The sequence below is a fragment of the Eurosta solidaginis genome, chromosome X (genome assembly GCF_040869045.1).
Source record: "Eurosta solidaginis isolate ZX-2024a chromosome X, ASM4086904v1, whole genome shotgun sequence".
In the NCBI taxonomy this organism is placed as follows: domain Eukaryota; kingdom Metazoa; phylum Arthropoda; class Insecta; order Diptera; family Tephritidae; genus Eurosta; species Eurosta solidaginis.
This window is the reverse complement of record NC_090324.1, coordinates 31,518,218-31,539,102: the sequence shown is the minus strand read 5'-3', so window position 1 is coordinate 31,539,102 and position 20,885 is coordinate 31,518,218. Positions and strand designations below refer to the sequence as shown.

General features: G+C 38.0%; 1 protein-coding gene and 1 pseudogene across 27 annotated transcripts in view; both read right to left on the bottom strand.

Annotated features, from left to right (window-relative positions):
• The window catches only part of zfh2 (Zn finger homeodomain 2), a 2,927,436-nt gene that overhangs the window by 2,376,197 nt on the left and 530,354 nt on the right, over positions 1-20,885 (bottom strand). The gene's annotated exons all lie outside the window — the stretch shown is intronic.
• Positions 4,846-20,885, bottom strand: part of LOC137234394 (TATA-binding protein-associated factor 172 pseudogene) — a 31,375-nt pseudogene continuing 15,335 nt past the window's right edge.

Genomic DNA, 20,885 nt, shown 5'->3' with positions numbered 1-20,885 from the left:
ACCGAAACATCGCAGACAGTTACGAGCACAGACTTGAACATGATTTTGGGTGCAATATCTGCACAAACATCGACAGTAAAAGAAATGTCGTCAGAAATAACATCGAAGATTGAAGCACAAGACGGGTATGTCAGAAATGTGGCCACAGATTACATCCAAGATAGAAACTCAACTGGAAGAATAGAAGACATATATGGCATCTCAACTGAAATCGCAGGAGACACGCATAACATCCAAGATGGAAGAACAAGAGGAGCGCTTGTCATTGCAGGTGGCACAAATGTCTTCACAGTTAGAAGCACAGGAAGCAAAGGTAACATCAAAGCTAGAAGCGCAGGATGCAAAAATCGCTCAATTTCAGGCAGAAGTTGATGATTTGAAGGGTCGTATGGAGCAGTTACAATTAAATCGCCCAGCTGTTTCAGCGAGCAATCCAAAGGTAAAAACACCATCCTTTTACAGGTCTGTTCCTTTCCAGGTCTTTAAGCTACAGTTTGAGAAGACCGCAACAGTGAACATTTGGAATGCTGAAGATAAAGTTGCTGCACTGTCCATGGCATTGAAAGCGCCTGCAGCTGAGATTTTACAAACCATTCCAGAGGGCGAACGGAACAGCTATGAAGCACTGATGGCCGCTGTCGAGAGACGTTATGGAAGCGAGCATAGAAAACAGATATTCTAAATTGAGTTGCAAAACCGTCACCAAAGAGCGAATGAGACTTTGCAGGAGTTTGCCTCGGATGATGGTTGGCACATTTGGCAAATGCGGACGCACCCGTGGAGTACACTGAAAGGGTAAAAATCCAGAGTTTGATAAATGGCATACGAGATGTGGAGACGAAGCGGGCTACATACGCGAATCCAAAACCAACATTCGCAGAAACGGTATCACATGCTCAGATTCAGGAACAGCGTCGCTTCTGTGTAAGCCAGTTTTCAAAGCACGCCGTGTGGAAGTAGAAAGGCCAGAGTGGGTAGACGCAATATTGGAGGCGCTGGAAGGATCGCAAAAGCGGAGTGAAAAAGTTACCAAAATGCTTCAAATGGGGGAAGCCCGGTCACATTGCACGTCATTGCGATCTTGATCCTAATAGTTCCAACAATGTGGGTGGCCGTAAACGCAAAGCTGGAGGAGATGAGCAAGAGCGAGTAAGGGGTAGAGATCGAGAGCTAGATCCAGCTATTGAATGCCCTGTGATATCTGTGTTGCAAATTGGTAGAAAATCGAGCAGTCTTACAGTCAGAGGGAATGTGGATGGTAAAGAATATGTACTGACTGTAGATACGGGCGCATCTCATTCCTTGATTCGATCTGATTTGGTCTACAGGAGAGTAAAGTCATTACCTGGAGCGAGGTTGCGTGCGGTCACTGGCGAGTATAACCAAGTCCGAGGAGAAGTGATCTTTGAACTCTTAATTGCGAAGGTCATGGTTTTACACAAATTCGTTGTGGCGGAGATTGTGGATGAAGTTATATTGGGAGTGGACTTCTTGGTTGACCATGACGTCAAGATCGATATGCAGAGAAGGGTGATGCGTTATGAGAACCAAGATGTGCCACTTAACTTCAGTTTGGAAAAAGGGTTCAGCGGTAAGCGAGTGCTGGTGAAGGAGATTCGACAGAGACCACGAATGTCAAGGAAAGTAGATCGAGCAAAGGTTGATGGATCGGATGGGCCAAATAAAGCGAAATCAAAGGTACCTGCGAGAAAAACACTGGCATTGACAAACCCTAATGGACGCACTAAAACGTCTGAAAGAATTTTCCAGAAAGAATGCAAGGGTGGTTTCAAGCCAGCGCGCACTACTGTTGTGAAACGTCAAGACGATACTGATGATGCAAAGTCAATCCGTCAAGATCAAGCTCTGCGAAGTAGTTCTTCATTGGCCCAGCAACAGAGTGCGAGGGAACAGTCCAGGATAATGAGTAGTAAGATGAAACACAGGTACGACAAGGAAAATAATTCGGAAGGTTCCCGGGAGGAAGATTTGGTACTCCTATACAACCCTCACCGGCGGAAAGGTGTTCCATCCAAACATCGGTGCCGTACAGAGTTGTGAAGACGATCAGTGATGTCATCTACCGCATACAAGCAATTGAGAAATCACGAAATAGAAGAGTGGTATATTTAGCTATGCTAGCAGCGTTTAGATCGGGAGATTTGTCTGATCGGGACGATCAGACTTAGGTGGAGGGCAGTGTTACGAATACTAGCAAAAAAATCAGGATATATCGAAACTAACTCTCGAGCTAAAAAACCTTCAAAGCATTGTTGGTAGCTTAGCTAAAGAAAAAAGAGTAATACTGTTTTCACACAGAAACTTAATGCTCTCATTTCACCTGCTAATGAAATCGTAAATTTTTTGCTTTCACACAGAAGTAACTGCTCGGTTAGTATGAAGGATGAGACAGACAATCATGGCGGAACGATACAAGCTGGGAGCATGGTGACATACCTACCAACAAACAAAATTCCACGTACTTGTAAATTCGATGGACAAATGTCAAAATCGTACTGCGCCAGTAGTTGATGTATCAAATCAAATAAAAAAGGTTATAATAAGCTGTTCGATGCGGCCACCTTGTATCGTTCCGCCATGCAGACAACGACATTTGCTTTGAAAACTAAGAAGCGGAAACGGAAGCGGAACGCTGCCAACAGAGTTGCATTGTGCTTTTGACTTCATTGGGCATTCGATTAGCTACTAATGAAATAATAATAGATTCGAATTTTGTAGGGAAGATTGAGCTCAATAAGCGTCTTAATGTAGAAAACTGCCTTTATTATTCAATAAGCCGTCTGTGAGAAAACAGTATAAAAATGGTGCAATGGGCAAAAGCAAAATTGGTGTATCTACTGCAAATCAGCCTGAGCAAAGCTCTCCTTCAATATCATCCGTCATATACACGGCATCTAATGAAATTAGTAATAAATCTGTCGCCGTAACTACTGCTAATCAGTCTCGTCAATGCTCTTCTCTTGTATCATCAGCTAATAATAATAATACTATACCAGTCTCTCGGCGGCCGCCGTGGTGTGATGGTAGCGTGCTCCGCCTATCACACCGTATGCCCTGGGTTCAACTCCCGGGCAAAGCAACATCAAAATTTTAGAAATAAGATTTTTCAATTAGAAGAAAATTTTTCTAAGCGGGGTCGCCCCTCGGCAGTGTCTGGCAAGCGCTCAGATTGTATTTCTGCCATGAAAAGCTCTCAGTGAAAACTCATCTGCCTTGCAGATGCCCTTCGGAGTCGGCATAAAACATGTAGGTCCCGTCCGGCCAATTTGTAGGGAAAAATCAAGAGGAGCACGACGCAAATTGGAAGAGAAGCTCGGCCTTAGATCTCTTCGGAGGTTATCGCGCCTTACATTTATTTTTTTTTTTTTATTTATACCAGTCTCTCGTGCTGCGGCGTGCTCAGCTATATTATATTCTACTGTTGTCACAAATGCATTAAATGCGAAAGCTACGTCGAATACTGCTGCTGCTGTTACTTTGTGTGCTTCTTCGCTGCCAGATGATACTCTACCACATGCTAAACCTGTTTTTAGTTCTGCTGTTACTCGCTCTACTACATTAACGGAGAATCAAAATTCTTTAGCTAAAACATTTGCTGTACCTATGCAAGCATCCCAGCAGTCTACTACTAATAAGCTTATTAGTGATACTACTCCATCTACATTCGTAAATGGTCCTAGTACTGGCCTTTGACTCTAAATTCAAATGTGTCCTCCAATGGATTGGACCGCTCACATGATTTGTCGTCTACTAGTCGTACTATTCCAAATGCTCCAACACATACTGTGTCTCATGTTTCCGAATGGAAAACTAATAATTAATCTACGAAAGCCTCGTAAACAGCCTTTACTTGTTGGATCCAGCCACAGTCAGGAACTTGGTGTCGTACGATCGATGAAGTGGCTCCACATATCCTCGTTCTTACCTAGCGTTTCTTCCGACAATATTATATCTTATGTTTCTAAACATGCCTCAATTGAGAAGCGGTTTCTGGTGTGCATTAAGCTTGTGAAGAAGGATGTTATTGAAGGTGATCTAAGGAAAGTAAACTTTAAATTGGGTGTTGAAGATTGGTGTTATGAGAAGGTGTTAAATACCGATATTTGGCCTGCGAATGTTAAACTTCGTCCCTTCCAGTTTTTTCGAAAGGAGGTGGTGTCACCACTCAAACCATAAAAGCCCAGTCTCCGGTCATAATGCATAATAAGCCCTTGAAATTATATTTTCATAACGTGTCTGGTTTAAGAACAAAATCTAAAGTACTCTTTGACTTGAGTTCTCACTCGGACTATGATATTGTGGTTCTTATTGAGAGCTGGCTCAATGAAAATTTTTTTAGCAACGAATTCTTCGATCCTAAGCTATATAATGTCTTTAGGAAGGGCAGAGACTTCGCGAAAACCAAGACTTCAAGAGGTGGAGGTGTACTCATTGTAGTTTCCACGAAATATCGCTGTTCATTGGTTCCCTTGGCAAATGGGGACTCGCACTTACATCAACTTTGTGTATCAATTTGCAGCAGCTCTAAACTTCTAATCTGTGCATCGTATATTCCACCGTCTAGTGCTGATGGACTTTATAAAGCATATATTGATAATATTTTAGCTTTATTTACTAAGCATTCTAACATTAATTACTTTATTCTTGGTGATTTTAACCTGTGCAATATAAGCTGGAATAGACTAGATGATAGTTTTTCTTTATTTCCTAATAATGTTACTAGTTTCGCTGAGTCTTATGTAATTGATAATTTGTTAAGTCTTAATCTTGTCCAGGTTAATAGTTTCATTAACAGACTCTTAAAAATTTTGGATCTTATATTTATTAGCGATAATATGAATTTTTCATTAAATGAGTGCCTGGATCCTTTGTCGGCTGCAAATCAACATCATGTTCCACTAGTGTTAAAATTGGAATTTTATAATTTTAACTCTATTTGTGAAGATAACCATCCTACTAGTTTTTGTTTTACAAATTGCGATTTTGACTCTGTCAACTCTGAAATGTCTCTTTAGACTGATTGTCTTTTCTATGGTCTATCTATACATGACTGCTTTAACATTTTTAAATTTAAAGTTAACAGAATCTGCCAGAGCATTATTCCTATTAATAAAAAAAGATCTTATAAAATTCCATGGTATACTAAAGACTTAAAGAAACTAAAAAATTTAAGAAACAAATTTTATACAAAATTTTAGTCTTCAGGCTCTTCTTCCCATAGAGATCTATATCTGCGTTACTCGAAGGAGTTTAAATCCATGAGTAGGGTGCTACATAAAAATTATGTTCAGAAATATGAAACTGAAATCAAAACGAACCCTAAAGCGTTTTGGCTTTATGTTAAGTCTAAAAAATCTTGTTCTATTAATCCGTCTGAGGTATTCTATAAAGAAACCATTGCTTCGACCTCCTATGAGGCTGCAAATCTTTTTGCGGACTTTGAGTCTGACATTGAAGAAACTGAAAACCAGGGCCCAGTCGTCGACTCTCCTATCAATTTTGGTTCTTTCGACCTAATAATTGATGATGTAATAGATGGCATTAGGAATATTAGTTACACAACACAGACTGATGTCGATGGTTTATCGGCCTGCCTATTTAAAAATTGTGCAGCTTTTGCTTACCCTCTTTTAATTTTACTCAATAAATCGCTTGATAGTGGCGAATTTATCAATGCTTGGAAGATTACTTCTATTACCCCTATTTTTTAAAGCGGTAACAAGAATGATATTGCCAATTACAGACCCATCTCTAAATTGTCTACGGTTTCTAAATTATTTGAGTACATCGTTAAACAGAGAATGTTGTTTGCCATTAAGAGCTTGATATCACCTAATCAGCATGGCTTCCTGCCAGGAAGATCTACCACAACAAATCTAGCCATATTTTCAGAATTCTGTTTATCAGCTTTTGGTAACCGTTGTCAAGTTGACACCATATATACGGACTTTTCGAAAGCTTTTGATAAAGTTAGCCACTCGCTTTTATTATCCAAACTAGCTAGTTTGGGATTTCGCTCCATGTTTTTATTGTGGATAAGGTCGTATCTTTCATCTAGAAGCTGTGTAGTCAAAGTTGACAATACTTCATCACGTTCTTGTTTTGCCTCCTCTGGTGTTCCCCAGGGTATTATTTTGGGTCCGGTGCTCTTTATTATCTTTATAAATGACATATCAAGCTGCTTTCGATACTCACAATTTCTGTTATATGCTGATGACCTGAAAATATTTTCGGCTGTCACCAGTCACCTGGACTCTGTTAAGTTACAAGAAGATCTTAATAACGTTGTAGCCTGGTGTAATAGTAACCGATTACATTTGACCATAAAAAAGTGTTTTCATATTTCGTTCTCCCATTCCCACCTCATATTGTATCGAGGACTCTCAACTTTGCTCCCTTAGAGAAATTTCGGATCTCGGTGTTGTCTTTGACTCCAACTTCTTATTTCTTGGTCATATAAATTACATAATTGCTAAATCCTACTCAATGCTTGCATTTAATTTCCGGTTTAGCTCAGATTTTAAGGACCCTTATACAATGAAATTATTGTATACGAGTTTGGTACGTTCAAAGTTAGAGTATGTTGTCTTTATCTAGAGACCTTATTATGATTGTCATATCAATAGGATTGAACGAATTCAAAAATCTTTTATTCGATTCGCTCTTCGGTCGATTGGGTTCATGGATCCATTACCCTCGTACACTGCTAAATGCCAGCTAATTAACTTAAAATTGTTATACTCCAGAAGAATCATTTTGTCACTTTCTTTTGTTTATGACATAGTTCGTGGAACTATTGATTCCTCTGCCTTGCTAGAATGCATTTCATTTCATATCCCAGCCCGAAGCTTGAGGAGTAATGACATCTTTTTTATTGATCGAGTTAGAACAATGTATGCTTTTAATTCTCCTATTCTAAGAGCATTAAGAGAATTTAATTTGTACTCAAGGGTACATTATGTTGATTTCTCTCTACCAAAAACTAAATTTAAATTGTTATTAAATAGGATCGTTAATTAATTTGTAATTTAATGTTTTTATTCTACTTAGTCTGTATGAAAATGTATATTTTCTAGATGTCTTAAATAAATAAATAAATAAAAACTAAGGGGTGCTGCCATCCCTAAGCCGATGCTAAGCAGCGCTTTGCATGCACATCCATAGATCAATCATTATGTATCTACATATGCGAATCAATAATTATGTCTACAAATATGTAGGTACACGCAGCTGAGAGCAACGCACAAGCACATGCAGATATCTTATCTGAAATGCTCCTAAAGGTATGCAATTGTGATTGTGGAAGTGTCGCTCACACATACAAGCGCATGGGGTATGAGGGAAGCTATAAAAATTATACATCTACAGTTGTAGCTGAGAAATTTATAACTAACTAAGTAAAATTCTGGAAGCGCCTAGAAGATACCACGAGGAAATCCCAGAGCATAAAAGCATCAGCGGTAGAGACGCTATAGGCAGTTTTCAGTTAAGCACGCTATCTGTTGGGAAATAGTTTAGTTTCATCAGTCAGTTTGGTTATTAAGCCAGCTAGTTGCTAAGTATAAGTGTTATTGTGAAGTACTTTAATAAAGGCCATTTTTTCATTATTCAATATTGGAGTAATTTATTCAACAGTTTAGCGATACGAACGTTAGCAGAAGATTGCAAATAAGGGGAATTGCGGTAAATTCGTTACAATAATTTATATGGTTATGCTATGTCACAAAATCTCCCTCATAATAATTTTGAATGGATTGAAAACGTAGAGGAGTTTGACGTTTTTATCGTACCAGAAGATTCTTTAGTCGGATACATATTAGAAGTAGATTTAGATTATCCCATAACCACTCACATTATTCATAATGATTTACCATTTTGTTTTGAAAATAAAAAAGTGGCTCAATGAAAAACTCAAAGTTGATTGATTTGAGAAACAAAATAAAATATACTATTCATTATAGAAGTTTACAACAATGTATTAATCATGGACTTGTATTAAAGAAAATTCATAGAATTCTACAATTTAATCAATCAGATTGGCTAAAAAAATATATTGATTTAAATTGCTTTAAATTATTGAATAATGCTGTGTATGGGAAAACTATGGAAAATGTAGATAAAAGAGTAGATGTTAAATTAGTACAAGATTGGGAAAATACTAGTATTGGGAGAAGAGGTAGGAAAAAATTAGGTGATAGGGCCTTAATAGCAAAACCTAATTTCCATAGTCTAAGAAAATTTTCTAATAATTTAATAGTGATTCAATTGAAACAAGTGTCAACTCAATACAATAAACTGATACATATTGGTTTTACCGTATTAGAACTTTCTATATTTAAAATGTATAGTTTTCATTATGATTATATCAAAGAGAAATATAAAAATAATATTGCTTTGAATTATATGGATACTGATTCATTCATATATGATATTCAAACTGATGACTTTTATAATGATATTCGTGATGATATTTCAAAATTTTTCGATACATCCTCATAACCAAAGGAAAATATTTTTAATTTTCCTCAGTTGAATAAGAAGGTTCTAGGTATGATGAAGGATGAATGTAATGGGAAGTTAATAAAAGAGTTTATAGGTTTAACAGCAAAAATGTATTAATTTAAAATTGATAACGATATAAAAGAAACTAAACAATTAGAGGAATAAAAAAGTGTGTTTAAGTGATTTGAAAAATAAATTGTATAATGCATTAATGTATACATTTAGATCTAAATTACATATGGTTTATGCACAAAATATTTATAAAGTAGCTCTAAGCAATATGGATGATAAGCGAATTGTACGAGAAAATCATATTGATATTTATGCGTATGGCGATTTCGAAACCTTATAGTAGTACTTTACTGTAATACATTTAAGAAAAAAATAATAATAAACCATTTATATTTTATATAATTTCTTTTTATTAAATAAAAATTTTAAACAAAATTGACCACATATTACTGTGTTGTATTTTTCTTTCTGCTCATAATTGTAATGTATAGGTGGCTTCAGATAATTAAACAATTCAATCGGTGGCTGAAAATTTCCAAAACTATCAAAATATTCTTTTTCGTTTTTTCTTAATACTTTCATGGTCTCAGCAAGATTTGCTAATACAGTCATATGATTATTTGGCATGATTCTAAACGAGCGATCGAAAAAAAATCTGTTACCTATCAGCTGTGTATCTGATAACAATCTGCTAAATCTGTAACCTATCAGTTGTGTATCTGATAAGAATCTGGTCTGATATCAATTTTACTTATTTTGAACTGTTATATATTAAACTTGACTCGGGGTTTGCTAACAAGGTTACCGTAACCTTTAATAATGTTACCGGTAATTTCCTTGTACATATTTGTTGTGAAGATCTCTTCTAATTATGAATCGATTTTGTTTTTGCAGATGGTAGGTTTTTATGTGTATATTGTGTGTACTAGAGGTTAACGCCGATCACTTTATCGGCGGCGGCGGCGTGGACGGCGCGCCGGCGTACGCCGGTGGTCTTACTTTAAAAAAGATTGATTTTTCTATTTAAAAAAATTAGGAAAGGTTTTGTTTGTATGTATTTAAGGAAATCAACGTGTTGGCTATTTCGGAAAGATCCGGTGTTTTTGAATCAAGATCTTGCAGACCGTTGAAAAAATTTCAGGAGTAGCGGAGGGATTGTCCCGCCCTCGAAATCATAAGCAGTATAAGTGGATGTCATTGCGTAATGGGTGAGCTCATTATGGATGACCGCGTAGCTTCAGTTTCCACTACGTTAGGGTAGTAGCACACACGGTCATTAGTTCGACTGTCTTGGGAAATATTTTGCTTCACCACTTTGAATGTTCTTGCGAAGGACAAAGCCTCACCTGGTAAATATATGTGCCCACGTATTCACATTTGTAAAAGGAGCCGTAACGTGTAGGTGATATTTGATCTTGGTTGATAGGCTATAATCAATGTGATTCACTCCAAGGGACTAGTTTTGGATAGGGCCGCCAACTTTAGGAAATGCCAAAGCGGAAGACTTGGGTGTTGAAGAATGAAGTGTGTAAATCTATGATTTTTTCAGAAAACAATATATGCTATATACGTAAGCAATCGGTGAAATTTGAAGCTTATAGCTGTTAAAATGGGGTAGAAATTGCGAAAAGTTTCTTATCTGAACAAACGGTTGTATGAGATATATACTATATATACAACCGATCTCTATGATTTTCTCAGACAACAATATATGCTACATACGTAAGTATTCGGTGAAATTTGAAGCTTCTAGCTGTTAAAATGGGGCTAAAATTTTCGAAAATATATATATATATACTATATATACCACCATATATATACTATATATACCACCGATCTTTATGACTTTTTCAGAAAACAATATATGGTATATACGTAAGCATTCGTTGAAATTTGAAGCCTCTAGCTCTTAAAATAGGACAGTAATTACGAAAAGTTCCTTATCTGAACAATCGGTTGTGGGGGATATATACTATATATACGACCGATCTCATCAATTTTTTCAGCCAACAATATGTGCAATATACGAAAGTATATGGTGAAGTCTGAAGCTTCAATCTGTTAAATTGGGTAAGATATTACAAAAATCCTCTTTTTCTGAAACATCGGTTGTATGGAGGATATATGCTATAGTGGTCCGATCCGGTCGGTTCCGACAAATGTCTAATCGGACACCCAAATACACCCGCTCACCAAATTTTATTAAGATATCTCAAAAATTGAGGGACTAGTTTGCATACAAACAGACAGACGGACATGGCTAAATCAACTCAGCTCTTCAACCTGATTATTTCGGTATACTTAATGGTGGGTCTATCTATTTTCCTTTAAGGACTTACAATTTTCGGTTTCGTGACGAAATTAATATACCATTTCATTTTCATGAAAGGTATAAAAATAGGTAGGTTCTTTGTGTGAGGATGCAAAGCTTCACGTTTTTTGTGGTCTGCATGTAAAAACTATGACTACGAATCAAGTATTTCAAAAATATATGACGTAAGCGTAACTATTTAATGAAATTTGATAAATTTTGAAGCTTCTAGCCGTAAAAAAGGGGCAAAAATTACAGTTTATATGAAGTATATAATATATATACCACCGATCTCTATGATTTTTTCAGACAACAATATATGCTATATACGTAAGCATTTTGTGAAATTTGAAGCTTCTAGCTGTTAAAACGGGGCAGAAATTGCGCAAAGTTACTTATCTGAACAATCGGTTGTATGAGATATATACTATGTATACCACCGATCTCAATGATTTTTTCAGACATCAATATATGCTATACGCGTAAGCATTTGGTGAAATTTGAAGCTTCTAGCTTCACCGATCTCTATGATTTTTTGACACAACAATACATACTATATACGTAAGCAATCGGTGAAATTTGAAGCTTATAGCTGTTAAAATGGGGTAGAAATTGCGAAAAGTTTATTATCTGAACAATCGGTTGTATGAGATATATACTATATATACGACCGATCTCATCAATTTTTTCAGGCAACAATATGTGCAATATACGTAAGCAATTGGTGAAATTTTAAGCTTATAGCTGTTAAAATGGGGTAGAAATTGCGAAAAGTTTCTTATCTGAACAATCGGTTGTATGAGATATATACTATATATACAACCGATCTCTATGATTTTTTCAGAAAACAATATATGCTATATACGTAAGTATTCGGTGAAATTTGAAGCTTCTAGCTGTTAAAATGGGGCTAAAATTTTCGAAAATATATATATATATACTATATATACCACCATATATATACTATATATACCATCGATCTTTATCATTTTTTCAGACAACAATATATGCTATATACGTAAACATTCGTTGAAATTTGAAGCCTCTAGCTCTTAAAGTAGGGCAGTAATTACGAAAAGTTCCTTATCTGAACAATCGGTTGTGGGGGATATATACTATATATACGACCGATCTCATCAATTTTTTTAGGCAACAATATATGCAATATACAAAAGTATACGGTGAAGTTTGAAGCTTCAATCTGTTAAATTGGGTAAGATATTACAAAAATCCTCTTTTTCTGAAAAATCGGTTGTATGGAGGATATATGCTATAGTGGTCCGATCCGGTCGGTTCCGACAAATGTCTAATCGGACACCCAAATACACCCGCTCACCAAATTTTATTAAGATATCTCAAAAATTGAGGGACTAGTTTGCATACAAACAGACAGACGGACAGACGGACATGGCTAAATCAACTCAGCTCTTCAACCTGATTATTTCGGTATACTTAATGGTGGGTCTATCTATTTTCCTTTAAGGACTTACAATTTTCAGTTTCGTGACGAAATTAATATACCATTTCATTTTCATGAAAGGTATAAAAATAGGTACGTTCTTTGTGTGAGGATGCAAAGCTTCACGTTTTTTGTGGTCTGCATGTAAAAACTATGACTACGAATCACGTATTTCAAAAATATATGACGTAAACGTAACTATTTGATGAAATTTGATGAATTTTGAAGCTTCTAGCCGTAAAAAAGGGGCAAAAATGACAGTTTATATGAAGTATATAATATATATAATACCGATCTCTATGATTTTTTCAGACAACAATATATGCTATATATGTAAGCATTTTGTGAAATTTGAAGCTTCTAGCTGTTAAAACGGGGCAGAAATTGCGCAAAGTTTCTTATCTGAACAATCGGTTGTATGAGATATATACTCTGTATACCACCGATTCAATGATTTTTTCAGACATCAATATATGCTATCACGTAAGCATTTGGTGAACTTTGAAGCTTCTAGCTGTTAAAATGGGGCAGAAATCGCAAAAAATATATATATATACCATCATATATATATTATATATATCACCGATCTCTATGATTTTTTGACACAACCATACATACTATAAACGTAAGCAATCGGTGAAATTTGAAGCTTATAGCTGTTAAAATGGGGTAGAAATTGCGAAAAGTTTCTTATCTGAACAATCGGTTGTATGCGATATATCTATATATACGACCGATCTCATCAATTTTTCAGGCAACAACATGTGCAATATACGTAAGCAATTGGTGAAATTTGAAGCTTATAGCTGTTAAAATGGGGTAGAAATTGCGAAAAGTTTCTTATCTGAACAATCGGTTGTATGAGATATATACTATATATATAACCGATCTCTATGATTTTTTTAGACAACAATATATGCTATATACGTGAGCAATCGGTGAAATTTGAAGCTTATAGCTGTTAAAATGGGGTAGAAATTGTGAAAAGTTTCTTATCTGAACAATCGGTTGTATGAGATATATACTATATATACAACCGTTCTCTATGATTTTTTCAGACAGCAATATATGCTATATACGTAAGCAATCGGTGAAATTTGAAGCTTATAGCTGTTAAAATGGGGTAGAAATTGCGAAAAGTTTCTTATCTGAACAATCGGTTGTATGAGATATATACTATATATACAATCGATCTCTATGATTTTTTCAGACAACAATATATGCTATATACGTAAGTATTCGGTGAAATTTGAAGCTTCTAGCTGTTAAAATGGGGCTAAAATTAGCGAATATATATATATATATACTATATATACCACCATATATATACTATATATACCACCGATCTTTATCATTTTTTCAGACAACAATATATGCTATATATGTAAGCATTCGTTGAAATTTGAAGCCTCTAGCTCTTAAAATAGGGCAGTAATTACGAAAAGTTCCTTATCTGAACAATCGGTTGTGGGGGATATATACTATATATACGACCGATCTCATCAATTTTTTCAGGCAACAATATGTGCAATATACGAAAGAATATGGTGAAGTTTGAAGCTTCAATCTGTTAAATTGGGTAAGATATTACAAAAATCCTCTTTTTCTGAAAAATCGGTTGTATGGAGGATATATGCTATAGTGGTCCGATCCGGTCGGTTCCGACAAATGTCTTATCGGACACCTAAATACACCCGCTCACCAAATTTTATCAAGATATCTCAAAAATTGAGGGACTAGTTTGCATACAAACAGACAGACGGACAGACGGACATGGCTAAATCAACTCAGCTCTTCAACCTGATTATTTCGGTATACTTAATGGTGGGTCTATCTATTTTCCTTTAAGGACTTACAATTTTCGGTTTCGTGACGAAATTAATATACCATTTCATTTTAATGAAAGGTATAAAAATAGGTAAGTTCTTTGTGTGAGGATGCAAAGCTTCACGTTTTTTGTGGTCTGCATGTAAAAACTATGACTACGAATCACGTATTTCAAAAATATGTGACGTAAACGTAACTATTTGATGAAATTTGATGAATTTTGAAGCTTCTAGCCGTAAAAAAGGGGAAAAAATGACAGTTTATATGAAGTATATAATATATATACCACCGGTCTCTATGATTTTTTCAGACAACAATATATGCTATATACGTAAGCATTTTGTGAAATTTGAAGCTTCTAGCTGTTAAAACAGGGCAGAAATTGCGCAAAGTTTCTTATCTGAACAACCGGTTGTATGAGATATATACTATGTATACCACCGATCTCAATGATTTTTTCAGACATCAATATATGCTGTTCGGCCTGAGTGCGTCGTAAACCGGCAGTGGGTAGGCGCACAAGGGTCGATCTTGGAGTGGATGGTTCGCTCAAAAGAAATAAAGGAAACAAACGCACAGAAGATTTCCTCGTTATAATAATGTTTTATTAAGAGTGTTAGGAAATATAGAGTGGATACAATATTACCTTGGTGTTGAACGTGACGGTGGCGATCTTGGGCGATGTGTGCTGGTTGGCGGTCAATCGAAAAAGAGGCCGGTTATCCCATTGAGGACAACCGCTAAGCCGCGAAAAAGTCCTCTGGTATTAAGGAGGGGAAAAAAGCCACACACACAACAACCCCCACATATACGTGCATGGGTGCTGACAACCCGCACACACACGTGCATGCGTATGAAACGCATGCATGTGCATGCATGCACACAAATGCGGCGTGAGTGTGGGTGGCTGGAAATATTATTAAAACGTTAGGGAGGGGCGCCGTCAATCAGATAAAAGTTAGGCATTGGGCCTAAACATGCCGCCCCCCCTTGCGGTACGCAACATCACAGTCCGCCAAGGATCACCGACCGTGAAGAAGAGAAAAAAAAAATAAAAAACTTATAATTAATTAAATCTAACTTAACATAATGCCGGCCAGTCCGCCGGCTTGGCGACACGCAAAATGGTTTGCGCAGTGTGGGAGCTTGGTTGCTGCTGCCTCGGTCATTCACCAATTTTCCCGTTATGGTGTAAGGCGTGAGCCAGGTTTGCCTAGAGCTAGGGATTGCAAAAAGAAGTAAGAAGATATACGTGTTCATATTTCTTGCCGTTTATTACAAATTCATTGGAAATTCTATGCTTGTGAATTTTGTATGAAGAAAATTCAATAAAAAATAACTTATTGTAATGATACAAGCTTTTAAAACGCACACCTCCATTGTGAATTCATACAAGTGGCGAATTTTCGATAAAACGTTCACAATAGTGAACAGCGAGTGAGTATTAATATGTAGTCGGATTTTCTGTATACAAATTTAAAGGAAAAGCTGATTTGAAACAAATGTGCAATTCATGGCACTTCAATTTAGTAACGGCGAGGACAAGAAAAGGAAACCTTTCTTCCATTCTCTGGCCCTTCGCGACAGCCGTTCTCCCTGTCAGCTATGATTTGACACGTAGGCATGGCAATGGAGGGATAGAAAGATTTTTCACTTGTACGAACTCACAATGCACACCGCTTGCGACTGTGTACAACAGAAATTCAATTAAATAAAAAGGATAAGAGTGTAAAAATTCATGTATTTCGGTCGTTACCGAACATTTTGCTGTTAGGCCTTCGCTGTGCCCGAGAGTACCCAACCGAAGATGGTACTCTGAGCTAACAAAGGGCCAAACGTGGTGGGCAGAATCCCTGGGAGTATTATCTCGGCATATACATCTGTGCCTAGGACGAGGCGGATCGGGGCGGATAAGTAGAACTGCGGATCTGCCAGACGAAGATGTGCGTACGGGGCTGCGATGGCACTGTCGATGCTGGTTGTGGGTGTCGTGCGCCGAAAATTGGCTACGACCGCAGCATGGGTCGCAATCCTTCTGTTCTGTCCGTGTCTTCCTCGGATACGCAGAACACATCCTGCTTGCCCGCCAATGTTGCTGGTAGGAAGTTGGAGCTCCTGGGCGAGCTCATCCGCAATCACTGTGGTGGGGGAGCATCCGTCGATTAAGGCGCGAACGAGGTGTAGCCGCCCCCCTGCTTCTATTTTCACGACCGCGGTGGGGGTGATCGCTACCGTCGGTATCATGGTGGCGGTGGCAGCTGAATGCGGGGCTAGGAGCCCTGCCCGGAAGGCGGACACGGTAGTGAGCTGCAGCGAGTTGGATCCATGACTGCGATCTCGTGGTTGATGATGGGTGTGATATCTTTGTTGCAGGCGAAGAGGCCTTGTCTCCGCTCTGCGATCGCGCGGTGGTTGTCTTCGTTGAGGGTCCTTAGTTTGCCGGCGAAGAGACCGAGTCTCCGCTCGGCCGTCACGAACATGGCGCTGGACTGTAGATGTGTTGTGCTGGAGCCGCTTCCTTTCATGCTGCAAAAGCGGTCTTAACGATTTGGCTGCTGGTGTTGTGTTCAGGCGAAGAGACCGAGTCTCCGCTCCGGTTCGGTGGATTCGAGCTGGACGAAGAGGCCCAGTCTCCGTTCCAGCATCTGACGCATATAACGATATGGAGTCGTCAATCCGCTCACGGGGTGATTCCAGCTCCTCCTCAACTTGTACACTCCATGGCTTGGAGCGGGCTTCGTGGAGTAGCTGTTCCTCTTCATCAATCGAGGAGATGTGAAGCATCGTGTGATGTTTTTCGCCGCATTTTTTACATCGACCTTGGCTTGGGCGTGCGTTAGAGCGGTGGTCTAGAGCCAAGCAATTTCCACAGCAGCTCCCGCGGATCGCTAAGTAAAGACGCTCCTCGGGTTTTTTGGCCCGAAAGATGGGGCACAGGCGTATGGGATGTTGCTTAAAACAAGCGCGGCATTCCGACGTATAACGCATGACGTTCTTGGCAGCGTTTCGTTTTAAAGCGGCAAAACGACCCATTTTCCTGAAAGGAGTGAAATAGGTTTCAATGGGTCGGGTCATTGTCAAAGTGCAGGGGCGAGTGGTCCCTAGTTGTATTATTGGGGATTTGGGAAATTTTATTAACGCGCGCATAAGGGGAAACATCTGTCGCTGCATAAAAAAAAATATTCATATGTGGCGTGCATTATGTGCATGGCCTCTTTCCCCGCACGTTATGTGCCTGGGTCTTTAGTGCCTTATTTTGTTTATTTTGTGTCACCCGGTAGCGTTTTAGTTGGCCACGGGCACACTAGTGCTGCAGAAAATGAGCATTTACGATTTTTCGGTTCGCACATTCTGGTGCCGGACCGGGTAGAAAGTGTATAGCGTGGGTTCTTTTGATTCGCTAAGGTCGTAACCGTATCGTAGCCAACCAATTGGGGTTTGGTTTACCGTCGTAACGATAAACAGCTGATTACGTTAGGGATACGGATACAGCGATACGACATACGGCACCAACTACTCCGGCTTAAAAAATGTTCGTTTTGGATGAGGAGAATCATTTGTAGAATGTATCATTTTTCTCTTTTTGTATTACCTTTCGGTTATTTATTCAACCTTTCCCCAAGTACGCTTGTAGTCCTGTTTAATTGATGGCCTTTAGCAGATGGCACGGTTCCCGAAGGGTATTTGGCTCCGGTACCGATTTTTCAGAAACGGGTTCTTCGGTACCCGTTTGCAACATTTTATGCATCCCTAATATACTGTACATTTAAAACTCGGCATATATGTACATAGGTTGGTATAAGTATATGGGCAGTCAGTGCACGGACTTTACCGCATTGGTAGTTTGACCAACCTTTTTGACCCATTTTTCATTTTCTACTACTTCTGCTACCAAAACTTAGATTCAACCAATATTTCAGTATTTTCGCACTGAAAACGTATACTGCGATAATTTTAAAGTATTGAATTGCAGAGCCCACCCAACTAACATTAGGAGGCGATACTGACCAAATCAGTAAATTTTGAAAAATTTGTGAAGAACTTAAACAGGAAATAGATTTTTGAGTAGAGAAATATAATGACTGAGTACGCGAATATTTTCTGCGCTATTTTTCTCAGTTTTTTTTTCCTTTTTTGCATAATTTGAACGACAATAAGAAGTTTTACGTAACCGATAACATGCTGAACTTGGTTATTTGGCGGCAGTAATTTTGGTACCTTGGAAAATTGTTGTGGTAGGTAGACGTTTTGGGATGTGATTTATTTTGTGTTTTGTTTGTGTTATTTGTTTGTTTTACGATAAATTGGGAATTTTGTGGTACCAATATAAACCGTAGTTATCGTTTTCACGAAACTTCTACTACCATTTTCCGTCTCCCAACATTTTGCCTTTAAAAAGGTCCGTGCACTGGTAAATATTTACCAGCAGCAAAGACAAACATATTGTGCACATTCATACACACCCGTGTATGGAATGTAAAATTCCTATGAATTGAAACAACGGGAAATGTATACAGTGATTTTCCGTTCGTTCATTTCATTTTTTACTACGGCGTGGCGTGGCATAAAACTATTCTCGTGTGTCTAGAAAAAAAAAAAAAAAACGTCAAAAGTATTTGATGTAGAGTCGCGCGTGTAAAATTGCATATCAAGCAATGCCGATGATCAATATTATAAATTTACGAAATCCATAGAAGTATATTTGTACCCCCTACAATAGTGTACAAAAAAAAAAAATTTTGCACGATCCATTGCTTGCAGATCTTTCATTGGATTCCCAAGTGTGCTCGGCAAATATAACCGTATCAGCACCTGTTAAGCTTAAGCCTAAAACACCCACCCAGCAATAGGACATCGATACTAGGATCAGTATTGAAATTGTTTACAATGTCCCGACGTAGCGACGCTGGTACACTGCCATCCAGACGCAAATATATAACAGAAGGCATATGCTTACGCAGCAAATCATGCTCAACCATACCTAACATGGCCTTCAGCTGCCAGAAGCCCAATGCACGATGTTGACGTACCGATTCGGTTTGTACACCAATACCACAATCAAGCAGAAGTTGTTTTAAAGCCGTCAATTTCGCTGAATGCTCTATATCATCCAAAGAGCTATGTTGTTGCTGTAACTCTCGTGCAATCCTCATATATTCTGAATGCTTTGGCGTCAACACCAACTTCGGATGATTGCAAACGTTTTGTAAATAACGCAAATCATGAAAAATATGTGCTTTCTTACTAATATTATCATCTTCACGCATATTTTCCAAACAATCTTTCAAGTATGTATTCAAATGTGTACGACTAAAATCTTCATATAAGCGTTCTTGTAATGTACTTAATTCACATAATAAATATTGTGTAATTGTCTGTGGTAAATCTGTTAACACATCCTCTTTAACACGGCGCAACAAGAACGGCAATCCTTGACGATTCAACGCCTCCATTGTCAAAACTCCTGCTTCTTGTTCTTTTGAGGAACTCTTTGAATCGCGTGAAGCAAGTATAGGGCGACTGTAGAGTGCAATAAATTGTTGTTCAGTACCCAAAAAATCCGGGCATTCGAAACTCCTAAAGTGACCAAAGTTCAAGTACATTATTTTGTCTTGGTGTGCCTGATAGGATGGGACGATGTTTGGCTTTAAGCATTTTAGTTGCTTTTGAATTTTTTTTGTTTTACCATTTTTTATAATATGGCCCTAGTCCAGGACACAATAGTTCCAATGTATTATGCTAAAGAAATCTATATTATTTTGTATTGTATCGTATGAAGTCACGACTAAATTACATGCCCAATATGGCAACGCAGCTTTTCACGTCCACTGGGTAAGTTCACATAATGTAGTGGGCGTAAACCTTTAGATTTCTCTATTTCATAAACCCAATGACCGGTAAGTGTTAGTGGGCAACCAACCAGGCTTGGCAATGGCCCAGCTTTATCAACCAAACGTTGATAGTGATCGCCAGCAAGGATGCAAGTTGTTTGCAAAGTTTTACCTAAACCCACATCATCGCATAGAATGCCATGTAAATTATATTTATTTAAGACCCACAGCCAATTAATACCAGCTTGCTGATATGAACGTAATTCTACGGTTAATGGCACTGGTAGTTTATTGTCGGGTCTTTGGCATGAAGAGGTAGTCAAGATATTCATGATCACGTATCTTACGCTGCTGCAACTCTACCGATGGTATTTCGCTCTTAATTGATTTGCTACGCGAATCTAACGGCATTAGCTATATAAGCGTTGCAAACCAATGTGTGGAGAGTAAACGTACGAATTCATCTGGATCGCTCATACAACCCAATAATGGCACGACCCGAAGCACAATATAGGGTACAATACGCAATTGCAACTTATCAACTACACGTTCAATAGCTTCTACGGCACCTTGACGCTGTACCACATTCTCGATTTTAACGAGCAATATATCGAGCCCAAAATGCATAGTGCGCACCAGATCGGTCGTGGCTAGCGCGGCAATACAACGAGCAATCATGTGACGAACCGCTTTCAGTGGATGTGTCATAAGAACCCCAAAATGTGGCAATAATTCAAATAAACGATTGATGACAACTTCCTTAGGCGTTGAATCATTTGCGACGTGTAAAAAATTAGGCGCTGCAATTTCAATTAACTGCAATGATGTTAATAAATCACTTGTCTGTGTCAAATCGATCGTTTTATAGAATAAAAATTCCACATTTGGATTAACGCTTGTGAATTGCCATTAGCAAATAAAA